The sequence below is a fragment of the Papio anubis genome, chromosome 11 (genome assembly GCF_008728515.1).
Source record: "Papio anubis isolate 15944 chromosome 11, Panubis1.0, whole genome shotgun sequence".
NCBI lineage: Eukaryota > Metazoa > Chordata > Mammalia > Primates > Cercopithecidae > Papio > Papio anubis.
In genome coordinates, this window is record NC_044986.1 from 32,101,924 (window position 1) to 32,116,431 (window position 14,508).

Genomic DNA, 14,508 nt, shown 5'->3' on the forward strand with positions numbered 1-14,508 from the left:
ACTGACTGACCTCAGTATTTCTAACAACAAGGAAAAAAACTGTATTAGAAATATGAACAAGCCCTATATCATTTATCCTTTCTATGATGCTAAGACATTTCAAAAACGTTAATTCCTTTTTACGTTTATGTCACTGAAGGGCAAAATGCGAAAAAAGATGACCCACCAACTTGATATTTTTTTCACCAGTTAAAAAAAAAAATTTTAATTCAGTTGAACATTTGCAACTTAGTACTTAAAAAAATTTATGCCTAATAAAATATATCTTAATTTTTAATAAAGAAATTTGTCATATTCTTTCCTTTTCAATTTAGAATTACAGAAATACATCCTGGGACCTTTTGAACTAAACTGGATGGGGTTAGACTGAGGTCACACTGTATTTTCTCTTCCTTGGAGACCACATAGTAGTTCCATAGGCTGCCATTAGATAGCAGCACAGTACACACCATCAGTCATGTCTCTCACAGTCTCTCCTGTTAAGGTTGGAATTATCTCAGTTACACACACACACACATACACACACACACACACACACACACAGATTCTAATTCAATTAGTGCAGTCGGCAACTCCAGAAAAGAGTAATTCAATTAGTGCATTGTGGAGCTCTACAGTACCTCTAAGCAGATGTTCACCATCTTCAGGAACTGGAGCTAGGTTTAAAATACCTGTACCACTTTGATATGCCACTACATTATGTCATTTGTCAAAGTGCTTACATATGCTTTTCTGCCGTCAAAGAAAAGATGAGGAAACAAACAGGCTAAGTTCCTAGAAATTTTTCCATCATTAACAACAAAGAAGTATATGCAATCTTAGGCAGTAATTAAATTACATTATTTAAATTGTGTTCAAAACAAGACATGTCTACACTGTATTTTGACTTATTACACTTTTTTTTTCGAGACAAAGTCTCACTCTGTCGCTCAGGCTACAGTGCAGTGGGCGTGATCTCGGCTCACTGCAATCTCCGCCTCCCAGGCTCAAGCGATTCGTGTGCCTCTGCCTCCCAAGTAGCCTGTGATTATAGGCATGTACCACCACGCCTGGCTAATTTTTTGAATTTTTAGTAGAGACTGGGTTTCACCATGCTGCCCAGGCTGGTCTCAAATTCCTGAGCTCAGGCAATCCACCCGCCTCAGCCTCCCAAAGTGCTGGGACTGTAGGCATGAGCCACCACGCCCGGCCAAGAAAAACCTTTCTAATAGAACCAACAAAGTAGAAAGCAAGATGCTTCAAGAAGTCTGATTCACCAATAATGGTGGTGATCAGGCAGGGATTAGATGACTCCCTTCCAAACACATATCATAGAGGATTTCTATATTATGAGATGTATGTGACTAGATGGCCTCTGATGTCTGACCCAATGCTGAAACTCTATGGTTCTATGAATACACTGACGTTTGCTCATAAGGCAAGCCTGGAGTTTAAATAATAAAGCTAATCATTAATTGTGAAGGTGTGGTTGTAAAAAGCCCATAAGCTGTGAGGCATTTTCACTGTGTTGATGCATACTACACCAAGAAGAAGAAATTTTGTAGTTTCTTTGTACTAGATTTAGAAAACTCCATAAAAGCACATTTCAGTCTCACTTCTTAAACACTTGCATTCCTCTTATTCTTCTAAGACTGCAAAAAATGGTTTGTTTTCATTCATCCTGTAGAAATCAGCCAATGAGAAATCAATTTCTACAAGAATGATTTTTGAAAACTTCCCCACTGAGTCAAGACAGTGGGTTCTCATAGCTTAAATGCAAATCTACATCAACGTTTATGCTTTAAAAATTCAGAGCAATACTTAAAAACAACAATAACTAGTTCTTAATATCCCTCCCTTTGGTATTAATTTCTGAGCACAATATTTTTAAGTAAGGACAAAAATCTGTCTACAAAGGAGCAGGACTTATATTTTACAAGTATTATCTCCTCTCTTTCTAGCATGGCCTCAAAGCAGGAATTACCAACACCATTTTTCCAGTTCATTTCACTGGACTGATGCAGAACAGCTCTTGCCTTTCACATTTTCAGAGGAGAGGGATAAGCTAAATAGTTGCCTTTTTTTTTTTTTCTTTTTTAGACGCAGTCTTATTCTGTCAACCCAGGTTGGAGTGCAGTGGTATGATCTCGGCTCACTGCAACCACCACCTCCAAGGCTTAGGCGATCCTCCCACCTCAGCCTCCCAAGTAGCTGGGACCACAGACTGGTACCACCACAACTGGCAAATTTTTTGTATTTTTGGTAAAGACAGGGTTTCACCATGTTTCCCAGGCTGGTCTTGAACTTCTGAGCTCAAGTGATCCACCCACCTCAGCTTCTCAAAGTATTGAGATTACAGGTATGAGCCACAGTGCCCAGCCATTGAAGTACTTTCAATACAAACTCTTTTCCATACTCCAGAAGAATTGCAAAAGGCCATTCATTCTCAGTTAAAACTTTACTTGTAAATTCTATGCCCCAAAATGGATAAAAATGAAAGCATACATCAACAGTGCTTCCTTAGAAGAAAAAAGTTTTTTAAAAATACATGTGTTGTTTTAAGATGTATTGTAATTTATAAACTCCTACTCGTCGCTTGAAAAAAAGATGTAATCTAAAACATAATCGAAAACTCATTGTATTACTACAAAATGTTTTCCAAGAAATATACGGTGGCTTTTACAAGCAAGATTTTCTATTCATTTGGCATAAGCTGGACTAACATAAGCATAATGTTCCTTTCATATTACCTAATGAACTTTCTTACTATAAATAAACATTTTCCACACTAAAAAAACTATTTTTCTTTCCAAAATTTTAAAGTCTTCTATAATTTGACCACTTGTTAAAGACACTGGATAATCAGAGCAATAAATAAAATAGCTGGGTGAATTTTGATTGGCCTGGTAATACTGCCATATAGTACGCTATCAGTTTAACAAACTATGTCACTGCATCTCTTTACCCAATACCACTTTGCCAACTTCCTGCCTCCATAAAAACAGAACTGGGACCCAACTTGATGCTTCCTTACAATAGGGTGTTCCATAAATTCCACTATTAATAATACACTAACCCAACTTTATCTCCTTTGCCCACAGCCCGCATTTATTTTCCAGATCAGCATCACTCCTTTTTAACACTGTCCCTTTTCATGCATTTAAGGCAACTACTTCCAACCCTATCAATGAAAGCAGACAAATGGGGGAGAAAGGAATGAACCGCAAACACCTCAAACAAGAAAGGTTGCTTTAAAAAACCAAGTGTCACATTCTGACAGTTCAATATTTCATAGCCAATACAAGGAATGTACAACGACACTGCAACTTTAAATCTTTTCTTCCTATGTCAGTCTCTCTTTCTCTCATTGTAATGCCAAAGGGAACAGCAATCAGAGTGGAGATGTTCTACGTGATAGAGGTCAGGACACCATCGGATCAACGTACCAGAAACACGACCTTGTTTATTTTTTTTCCACAGTATTATTGTTTACAGGGTGCTTTGCTCGTGTACCTTGTGGTTCTTAGCTAAAAGATGAAATTACAGCCCAGGATGAAGTGCTCAGGCACACATCCAATTTGTGTTTCCATCTCAGAAAACAAAAAGCTTCTAAGGCCCTCAGGCTGCCATTCAAACTTGGAGGCTGACATTTTTAACAGCGTGAACCAGAGACTGGCAGAGAGAATGATCTAATGCATTTCTGACTTGTCAATCAAAGATCTCACCTCTGCTGTCTTGTAAACAGTTGGGGACCATCTAACTACATTCATAAACCTAGGGAGAGCTTACTGCCAGCTGGGGTGCTGTAGCCACATGCTCTGGCTTCTATTCACCAAAATCATGATTCAGTTTTATAATCTCACTGTAAATAGTCCATAGGCACATTTCCAGGACTACTGGAATTGAACCAGAGTAGGGAATACAAAAGAGATTTTGGTCAAATATTATGTTATTTTCAAGCTGCTGGAATCCTGTACTCATTTTATCCTCATTTTACCAATTCTCCCCAAAAGATTGCACTGTGCTGCAGTTGAAATGCTTAAAAAAATAATGACCTGCTTTTTAAAAATCTAGGGGAAATATACTAATATTATATTACAAATTTCCCTTGTAGTTTATTACCAGTAACAAAACAAGTACTACCCCAAACAATGGCTCATATAAAGGGTAGAAACTACAATGAACAGTAGCAACTATATTTTGGTAAAACTAATCATGTACTTTCTTTTAAATATAAAACTTAAATTCCTATACAAAAGCTTTGTACTTACTAATCTGACATAATGTAGTATATATGTATGTGTATATGTGAAACATAAAAACATAAAATTAGATTACTTATATTGCTAATGAGAAGACTTATATTGCTATTCTTTCCCTTCTGTATATGACTATCTAATACAACACACGTAAGAAGTTAGACCCAATCAGGAATTTTTGTTAAAGAATCAAGTTCGAAAATGAATACTTCTTTTCTTCATCTCAATTTTACAGGGCACAGAATTCTAGTTTAATTCATACCAAGCTACAGATAATAGGTTTGCAACAAAGGTCTGGAGATTAGAATGGTGTACCTGAGAACTTTAAAAGGCACATGACAGATAACCCAGCAGGAGAAGGTACACTGCAAAATTCCATTTCCATGTGATGTACTGCATCCCAAAGCCCAAATAACTATTTCAATATAATAGACTTGTTCTTCAGAGGACTGGTCATGAGAATAAGCTTAGAAAAGCTCAAAACTACTCAACACCACTCCCAGGAAAAACAAAACTCATGAGTATCAGCTCCCAATGGTAAAGTATTGCAGTTCTTGGACAGCTAAACAGCCACACAAAGTCAAGAGATTGGTCTTTTTTTTTTTTTTTTTTTCTCAATGAGTCATTTGTAAATAACTTGGGCTTCTCTCTTCATGAAAAACGACAAAGGAAAGAGCTTTCTGAATGGTGTCTACTAAGATTCTGTAGCTTGGCAGCAGACATAAAATACCAAGTCTAGAAATGCATACAAACAACAAAACACTACCCTATAAAGCAGAACAATAGTGAAAGAAGGTACAAATAGTTGTGGCAGTCACAAAACATCAAATAATGATTCCTGAATAGTGCAAAAAGAATTCCTGCAGTACAATGGCCTCTACTCGGTACAAACAAAGATGGCAATAACAAGAAGGTAATCTCATAGTATAAAGAAAGTAACAGTATCTCTCCAGGCTCCAGAGAATACAGGTGGGTCTTGACTGCCCACAGCCAGAATTTGTCTCATAAGGACAGTCATCCGAGAAGCTCCCATCACCTCTTTAAGGTTTTCATCAATTCCATCCTTTTAGTTTGTGTTTCTTATACTGGGGCAACACCAGGCCCCCCAAGGGTATCTGTATCTCCCTTCTGCCATTAGAGGTACTGTTGAAGTTAAGTCAATTAGGAAAATCCAATATTATTCAAAACAAACAAAATAAGCAATAAACCCTTATCTAGAGTGAAGAGTTTGATTTTTAGGATCCACCATGAAAAATTTAAAGAAAAAATTAAGGAAATCTGATTGTCTCACAATAAGATAATTTGGTTTACTCTAAATATTAGATAATGCCACACTTTCGCCTGTGAATGAACATTAGCCGCATCATAGACATGTCAAAATACTCAGCAATAAAGGAGCCTGTTATTTCAAAACTTGAAATAATTATTTAAGTAACTAAGCAGGCATCTGGAGAGACAAATCAGCCTAAGATGTCACTTCTACAGGCAGACTATTTCCAAATAAGACTATTTCCAAAATAAGATAAAATGTAGCAAATTCAGGTCATCTCTACTTTTCTCACTGAATGTATATAAAAGTTGGAAAGGCAGAAGGTGATCAATAGATTTAAACGTTGGCTAAAATATTTTAAAAATCCATAATTACACTGTTTTTAAAAGACAATCTTTTTTTATATATATACTTTAAGTTCTAGGGTACATGTGCACAAGGAGCAGGTTTGTTACATAGGTATACATGTGCCATGTTGGTGTGCTGCACCCATTAACTCGTCATTTACATTAGGTATATCTCCTTATGCTATCCTTCCCTCCTCCCCCCACCCCACAACAGGCCCCAGTGTGTGATGTTCCCCTTCCTGTAAAAGACACAACCTTTATTTTTTATTTTTTATTTATTTATTTATTTTTTTTTTTTGAGACGGAGTCTCGCTCTGTCGCCCAGGCTGGAGTGCGGTGGCGCGATCTCTGCTCACTGCAAGCTCCACCTCCCGGGTTCACGCCATTCTCCCGCCTCAGCCTCCGAGTAGCTGGGACTACAGGCGCCCGCCACCACGCCCGGCTAGTTTTTTGTATTTTTAGTAGGGACAGGGTTTCACCATGTTAGCCAGGATGGTCTCGATCTCCTGACCTCGTGATCCACCCGCCTCGGCCTCCCAAAGTGCTGGGATTACAGGCTTGAGCCACCGCGCCCGGCCCAACAACCTTTAATATATTTCCAATATTTTGTTCATGCACTTTTAATTCTAAGCCTAATCGAGGCTTAATTAAGAAAGGGTCACTTCCAGCCAGGCGCAGTGGCTCATGCCTGTAATCCCTGTACTTTGGGAGGCTGAGGCAGGTGGATCACCTGCAGTCAGGAGTTCGAGACCAGCCTGGCCAACATGGCAAAACCCCATCTCTACTAAAAATACCAAAATTAGCTGGGTGTTGTGGCTCATGCCTGTAATCCCAGCTATTTGGGAGGCTGAGGCAGGGAGAACTGCTTGAATCCAGGAGGCGGTGGTTGCAGTGAACTGAGATCGTGCCATCTAGCCTGAGCAACAGAGTGAGACTCCATCTCAAAAAAAAAAAAAAGAGAAAGGGTCATTTTCAGTGTGCCTAATGATTTCCATCTTTTCTCTAGGTTGCTGCTTATCACTATCAGCATTTTAATTTTACCAGTGTCTATTATTTTATAGAATAAGGATAAAATGCAATAAAATAGTCAAATAATTGCACAAACATATGCTGCTGTGAAGATAAAGATGTTGACATCATTGAAACTGAACTGTTAACTGGCTGGCAATGCTACTATATAATAGCTCAAAATGCACATTTGTTCAACAAGAGTCCAAATTTCACATACAGGATCCACTTCCGAGGGGATCATCATAGTTTGAACTGAATAAAAGCCAAATGTATAAAATTTGAGGACTGCTCACAAATCAGACTCTGCATCTGTGTGTGTGTGTGTGTGTGTGTGTGTGTAAATGTGTGGTCCGGTTAATTATCATTATTTCTCTCTGAATACACAACATGTGTGTATGTACGCACAGGTACTACTAGAAATAATTCAATGCTTTCTCGCCTCCCACCCCATATATGCTATTTAATAGTTTTCTTCAAATTATCTGTCTATTCAGTCATTAATTCAGCAAAAGTATCAACTACTATACTTGACGCTGGAAACATGAAATGAACAAAACATAGTGCTGCCCTCAAGGAACTCACAGTCTAATGGGAGAGAGGGACAAATACACAAACAACTATACTAGCTTATCAGTGCTATGACGGGGATGCTCTGGGTACAGATCCTCTGACTAGTTTGAGAGAGAGAAGATAAAGATCAGGGAAGACTTTTATTCTAGCTCAGCTTGAGCTGAATCTTGAAGACTAGGTAGATAAAGGCAGAGAGTGGGTAAAGGACAATAGGTGTTTGTAGGGGGTTTTTTCAGGTAAGCAGAACAGTATATGCAAAGGCACAGATATATAAAAGAACACTGCACCTTTGGGGAACTGAAAAATTTGAAATGACTAACAATCACATGACAGAGAGGTGGTGGTGAGATACAAGCCAAATTCAAACTTTGTTCAATTCAAAAACATGTGAGCAGCTATCCATGAGATAAACAGTGACCAAAATCAGTATTACCAGATGATGAATGTAGAATTTGAGCAATATGATATAGGTGAAATGCAGAAATTATTAGTATCACTGAAATGGCAATCTCTGGGAGGACATTTAAAATCCTTCCTTCTTTCTACTTCTCTGTATTTTCTACAATTAATATTAAATGTTTAAATTGTATATCTCATAATTTAATTAAATGGTAATAAAAATACTTAAAAACAAAACTATTATTTGGGCGTGTGTGTGCACACAGGCACACATGGATAGATAAGTCATTCCAGATCAAAGGACACTAACATGTTAATTTAGCAATAATTATCTTAAAGTGGAAGGCATATGGGTGATACTCTTGTTTATATATTTACCAAATAATGTGTATATTCCATAATAAACAATAATTCATCTTATTAGGAGAACAAACAATTTCCCCACAAACAAACAGATAAAAACATGTTTGATTTGTCATTCCCTGCAAACCCCTAAGGTGAGGAGTGTAGCTGGGATAAATACAAGTCAAATGTTAACATATACACAAAAAATAACTAAATTTATTATACAGAAATTGTACTATACTGAAATTATTCATATACAATGGGAGGGTAGCAGCTACAGAATGAGAAGCATTTCTGTCACAGTATAATTTTCCTTATGGTATTGTTTTGTAATAGAATTTGAATGTTAATGTATATTCAATTTGATAATCCATATTCCTCTAAAATCTCAAATGTAAAATTAAGTTTTCCATATAATGAATAATGCTTAATTTTCCCAGTATTGTTCCATTTTAACATTTCACTTTGTACATGGTAAAATTCAGTACACTTGTCAGCATTCTTAAGTAATAAAATACAACATCTCTCCTGAATTCAATACAATTTCAACCTTTGACATGGAACCCTAGCTAATTGTAAAATATCACGTTTCACTTAGCTCAAGATTTTCCTAAAATTACTAGCTATACTTGATACCTAAAGTATTCTAGGACCATATAAATCTATATATATTTATTATTTTTTTTTTTTTAATTGAAACAGGTCTCACGCTGTCACCAGGCTGGAGTGCAGTGGTGCAATCATGGCTCACTGCAGCCTTGATCTCCTACGTCGGCCTTCCAGGTAGCTGGGACAGGTGAGTACCACCACAACCAGCTAATTTTTTTGTAGAGACAGGGTCTCACTATGTTGCCCAGGCTGGTCTCAAACTCCTGGGCTCAAGAGATCTACCAGCCCTGGCCTTCCAAAGTGCTGAGATTACAAGCATGCATCACCGTGCCTGGCCCCTTATTTATATTCTTACAGTTAGAATTTCATTTCTCTTCTCTTTCAATATCTAAAGCAAAATAAAGAATCTTAATTACTCAGTTATTTTTAATTACTTTAACTCTATTGCTCATTCTCGTTTAATATTATAGATTATAGGATCACCATTTGCTGGAGATGAACAAATGATTCCACCAAATATATCTACTGGTAATCAACAGAAATCTAATCACTCATACACTTTCCAGGATAAATCAATGGAATGATGAAAATAAAAATATCTTCAAACTAAACATATCCCCATAGAATCTATTTGAACATCTTTTTTCAGCATCTTCCCGGTCACTAGTTTTCAAACCATCTCAATGCTGTGGTTTCAATTTAAGCTACTGGGAATAATCCAGCAAATTCAGCAATGACTCCATAGCTCTTCCTTCCTTATTGCTGTAAGAATTTTGACTTAAGATGCCTCAAACTTACTAAAAGAAAACAACGATTAAAAAAAAAAAAAAAAAAAAAGCCATGAAGCCATCACATTACTGAGACATTTCCTTAAACATATTTGTCAATATTAGTAAAAATGGGTATTCCTACTGTGACGACCACTTTGAAGAATTGCTTGACTGTCTCTTTTAAAGTTAAAAATACAGTTACTCTATGACTCAGCAAATTCCATTCTTAGGCATGTAGCTAAGAGAAATAAAAATACATGCCAAAAAGAAAAACTTAATCAAAACTGTTTATAGTAGCTTTATTCATAATAGGCCAAAATTGGAAACAATCCAAATACCTATCAATAAATGAATGGATAAACAAACTGTGGTGTACTAACATAATGAAATATATTTAACAATAAAAGGGAACTACTGATATATGCAATATGGATAAATCTTAACATACTGATTGAAAGAAAACAGACACAAAGAATGTATACTATATGACGGCATTTATATGAAGTAAGTTCAAGAACAGGCAACACTAATTATTGGTGACAAATCAGAACAGTAATTGCATATGGGGGATGGGTACAGACTGGAAAGGAGTATGAGGAAACTCTCTCAGATTATGAAACTGTTGTGTATCTTGAAATTGAAGGTTACACAAAAGTATACATTTGTCAAAACTCACCTAAGAGTACACTTACGATCTATGTATCTCACTGTATGTAAATTTTGCCTAAATAAAAATCTAAGTAAATAATTTACCTAAATAAAAATCTAAGTAAATAAAATAAAATCTAAACCAGAAGGATGCAAATGCACTAAGACTGCTGTAATTCCAGTAGGTGGGCACAGAAAATATTAGATTCAAATCCAGTTTCTGCCTATTAGTTAACCAGCATTATCAAGCACCTGTGTGTGCTGAACCTGACACAGAACAAATTATTGAACTGATAGGATAAAACCAGTACATAAGCCCATTTTTGCTACATAAGACATAATAATAATCTTGTTAAGGCGGGGTTCAGTGACTCATGCCAGTAATCCCAGCACTTTAGGAGGCCAAGGTGGGCAGATCACCTGAAGACAGTTAAGAACAGCCTGGCCAACATGGCTGAAACCCCATCTCTACTAAAAATGCAAATTTAGTAGAGACGGAGTTTCAGCCATGTTGGCCAGGCTGTTCTTAAGCAGTGGTTTTTCACAGGCACTACAGCCCTGAACTCCTAGGCTTATATAATCCTCTTGCCTCAGCTTCCTGAGTAGCTGGGACTACAGGCATGCACTACAGTACCTGGTTCCTGCTCATTTTTTAAAAGTGTTTTTTGAAAAGCAGAATTTTTAAACAGTGAGGAAGTCCAATTTATCAGTTATTTATTTTATGGTTCATATTTTTTGTGTCTTAGCTAAGAAATACCTGCCTAACCCAAAGTCACAATGATTATTTTTGCCATATTTTCTATTAGTTTTACACATTTTAACTCATATTTAAGTCTATGATCCATTTCAAATTAATTTTTATATACAGTGCAGTATAACAGTTGAGGTTCATTGTTTTGCACAAGGATATCCAATTGTTCCAGTATAATTTGTTGAAAAAAACTGAGACCAATGGGTTTTAATACAATAACAGAGGAAGTTCATTGACAAGGCTTCAGATACTATATTGCAACTAATCTTCAAGAAACTACAACTACCTGAAAAAGGTATTAAAATATCTTTCCCTTTCAAACTATATACCTATGCCAGGTCAGGTATTACTCATACATGTCAACTAAAATAACAAACCACAATAGATTGAGTGCAGAAGCAGACATGAGAATCCAGCTGTCTTTTCTTAATCCAGACATTAAAGAGATTCATAAAAATGTAATACGCTAGTCTTAATTTTTTTTAAAAATATATTTTTCATAAAAATGTTATTTGCATTATATGCCACAGGTTTATTATAGTCTTTAGGTGAATTAAAGCACATTTATTTTTCTTAATTCCTATTACAAATAATGTGGATATCAATAGATATAAGCCATATAAACGAAAGCACTTTGGGGTCCTCAATAATTTTTTAAGAATTTAAAGATACTGGATGCAAAACCAAGCTGCCATCATCTCTCTCTTCAACTACTGAAATTATCCTTTTTATAGCCAGCGTAACATATCTAAATGCATCTTCTTATAGCCAGAGTAATGCAAATCAGATCAGGTAAGACTTGTGTTTAAATCCTTTCAGTGACTTACTATTCTTAGCATCAAGACTAAACTACATACTTTGAATGGCTCATAAGACCTGAGTGATCAAGCTTCCCCAGTCTTTCCTCACTCTATTCTCCCTTTCTCTTTATTCTCTGAAACAACAGTCTTGTTTTCGGTAGGGTCCTTAAATGCACCAAGCCTCACTGACTCTTGGGGCCTTTGCACTGACTCTTCCTTAGGCTGGAAACATCCTCCTTCTCCTCCATTCCTCCCTGTTATCAAGTTAATTCCTATTCATCCTTCAGATCTTAAACATTGATTACCTGATTTTCTTTACCTCAAACTTCAGGTTAGATTGGGTCCCCCTTTTATATATTCTTACAGCTCCTTGTACATTCCCTTCCTAGCATTTATCAGCTTGGGAGATTACACTTTTAGAATTATGTGATTTAATAGCTCTCAATCATTTCACAAAATAGAAATATAACAAACATCTATATATGTTACGTAAAGTATTCAATAAAATTTTGCCAAATACCCAAGATCAATAGTTCTCATCAGATTCTCAAAAGGATCCATGACCCCTGTGTAGTGAAGAATTACTCTTCACCAAAGAAAGGAATGGCCTTTGCTCTTGGCTATTGGAAAGCGGTCTCTGGGCCCCCGGAACTTCTTGTCTGGTATCTCTGTTTGCCTTAGAGATTTAGCTAGTGGACAAATGTGATTCATGTAGAACAGGAAGTTTTACAATTGGATCCTTCCCAGATTCTGCCCTATGTGTCTCTTCTTTTGGCTAATTTTAACCTGTGTCCTTTCCCTGTAATAAACTGTGAGTATAATTGTTTTCAGTGAGTTCTAAGTTCTTTCTAGCAAGTTATCAAACCTAAGAGTGGTTGTGGGGACCTCTAAATAGGAAACTAGTTTCTGAAGTAGGAGCAGCCTTTTAGGAACCACTATTGTCTCAGACGTTGCAGACTGCCTAAACTAACTGCAACCCCAAAAAGGTTAAAAAAAAACAACAAAAAAAACCCCAACAAACTAGACTATGGATTCTTCAATGGCAGAACCTTGTCAGTGTGATATGTAGTTATGTAGTTAAAAATATAAGATACAGCCAAGCTCAGTGGCTCACATCTGTAATCTCAGCACTTTGGGAGGCTGAGACAGGCAGATTACTTGAGCTGGGGAGTTCGATACCAGCCTGGAGAACATGGTGAAACCCTGTCTCTCCAAAAAAAAAAAAATACAAAAATGAGCCAAGTGTGGTCGTGTGCCTGTAGTCTCAGCTACCTGGGAGTTTGAGGTGGGAGGATAACTAGAGTCCAGTAGGCAGAGGTTGCTGTGAGCCGAGATTGTGCCACTGCACTCTAGTCCGGACAACAGAGCAAGACTATCTCAAAAAAAAAATTAAAAAGATATTTCATTTTGAAATAAATAAGCAGTCTCAGGATATCAATCCCTCTCCAACAATAGCAATAATGTTTATAACGATCATGATAGAAACAGCAACCATCACTGCACGCCCTTACTATATTATCCATTTACAGATAAGGAAATAAGGTCAGAATCATACCACTAGTGACAAAGACAGTATTCAAGACTTGATTTCGCTAATTTTAGAATCTGCATGCTTTACTATATTGTATCTCATAGTATAAGCCAAGGAAGTTTAATATTAAATTTTGTAAAGGAAATTGAAAATCTTAAAATATTAAATTTTGTAAAGGAAAAATGAAAATCTCCAGTTTTATGATCACTAAATAGTATCACTAAAAATTAACAACTCTTAGCATAGGTTAGGAATGTGGAAAACCTAAGTTCCCCTCTTTTAACTAAAATTTAGTCACAAGCATTCTGACACAGCCTATCTTTGAAATTCTTCTAAATAGGTTAAAAGCAGGCAAATATTAATATAAAAACTAATTTGTTGTGTATTACTATAAAATGCTAAACACAAATTCCAAATACCTGAGGTAGATAGATAAGACTCAGCCAAGAAAACAATCATGTATGGTACTCTAATCTGTAAGCAATGAGCACCAAGCTCTTTCCTACATTTTCCTCTACAATTTTCCACATTATTCCTCTATAAGTTTCTCACACATCCTGGAACTGACATCCTGCCCTCTAAGAAAGGCTGAGGGGTCTGGGTGCAGTGGTTCTTGCCTATAATCCCAGCACTTTGGGAGGCCGAGGCAGGTGGATTACCTGGGGTCAGGAGTTTGAGACCAGCCTGGCCAACATGGTAAAACCCCGTCTCTACTAAAAATACAAAAATTAGCCGGGCGTGGTGGCGCACAACTGTAATCCCAACTATTCAGGAGGCTGAGGCAGGAGAATCGCTTGAACCAGGGAGGCAGAGATTGCAGTGAGCTGAGATCGCACCATTGCACTCCAGCCTGCGCCATGAAGCAAGACTCCATCTCAAAAAAAAAAAAGAGGAAAAAAGAAAAGCTGAGGGGAACTGGAATCTGTTAATCCATTAAACACTAGCTAGACTATCTCAAGGTGAATACTGTACCTAAAGGTCTCAAAGGTCTTTCCACCTAGAAATTAGAAATATTAATCAAGACATAAATAAAACAGTTGTTATAAAAATATATATATTTAGTAGTATAATTACCCGGAGACACTCTGAAGAGAGCACTTTATATTTTGAGTAATCATTTTAAAAAAATAAGAAAATGTTCAAGAAACTGATTGTAATTACTTGATTGATTATACTAATTGGCTTTATGTAGGTCCAGAGCAAATATTACATACTGAAC

The 14,508-nt window shown here is 36.6% G+C and overlaps 1 protein-coding gene across 9 annotated transcripts in view; it reads right to left on the reverse strand.

Moving 5' to 3' along the window:
- The window catches only part of BTRC (beta-transducin repeat containing E3 ubiquitin protein ligase), a 206,324-nt gene that overhangs the window by 115,569 nt on the left and 76,247 nt on the right, over positions 1 to 14,508 (reverse strand). The window lies entirely within an intron of this gene.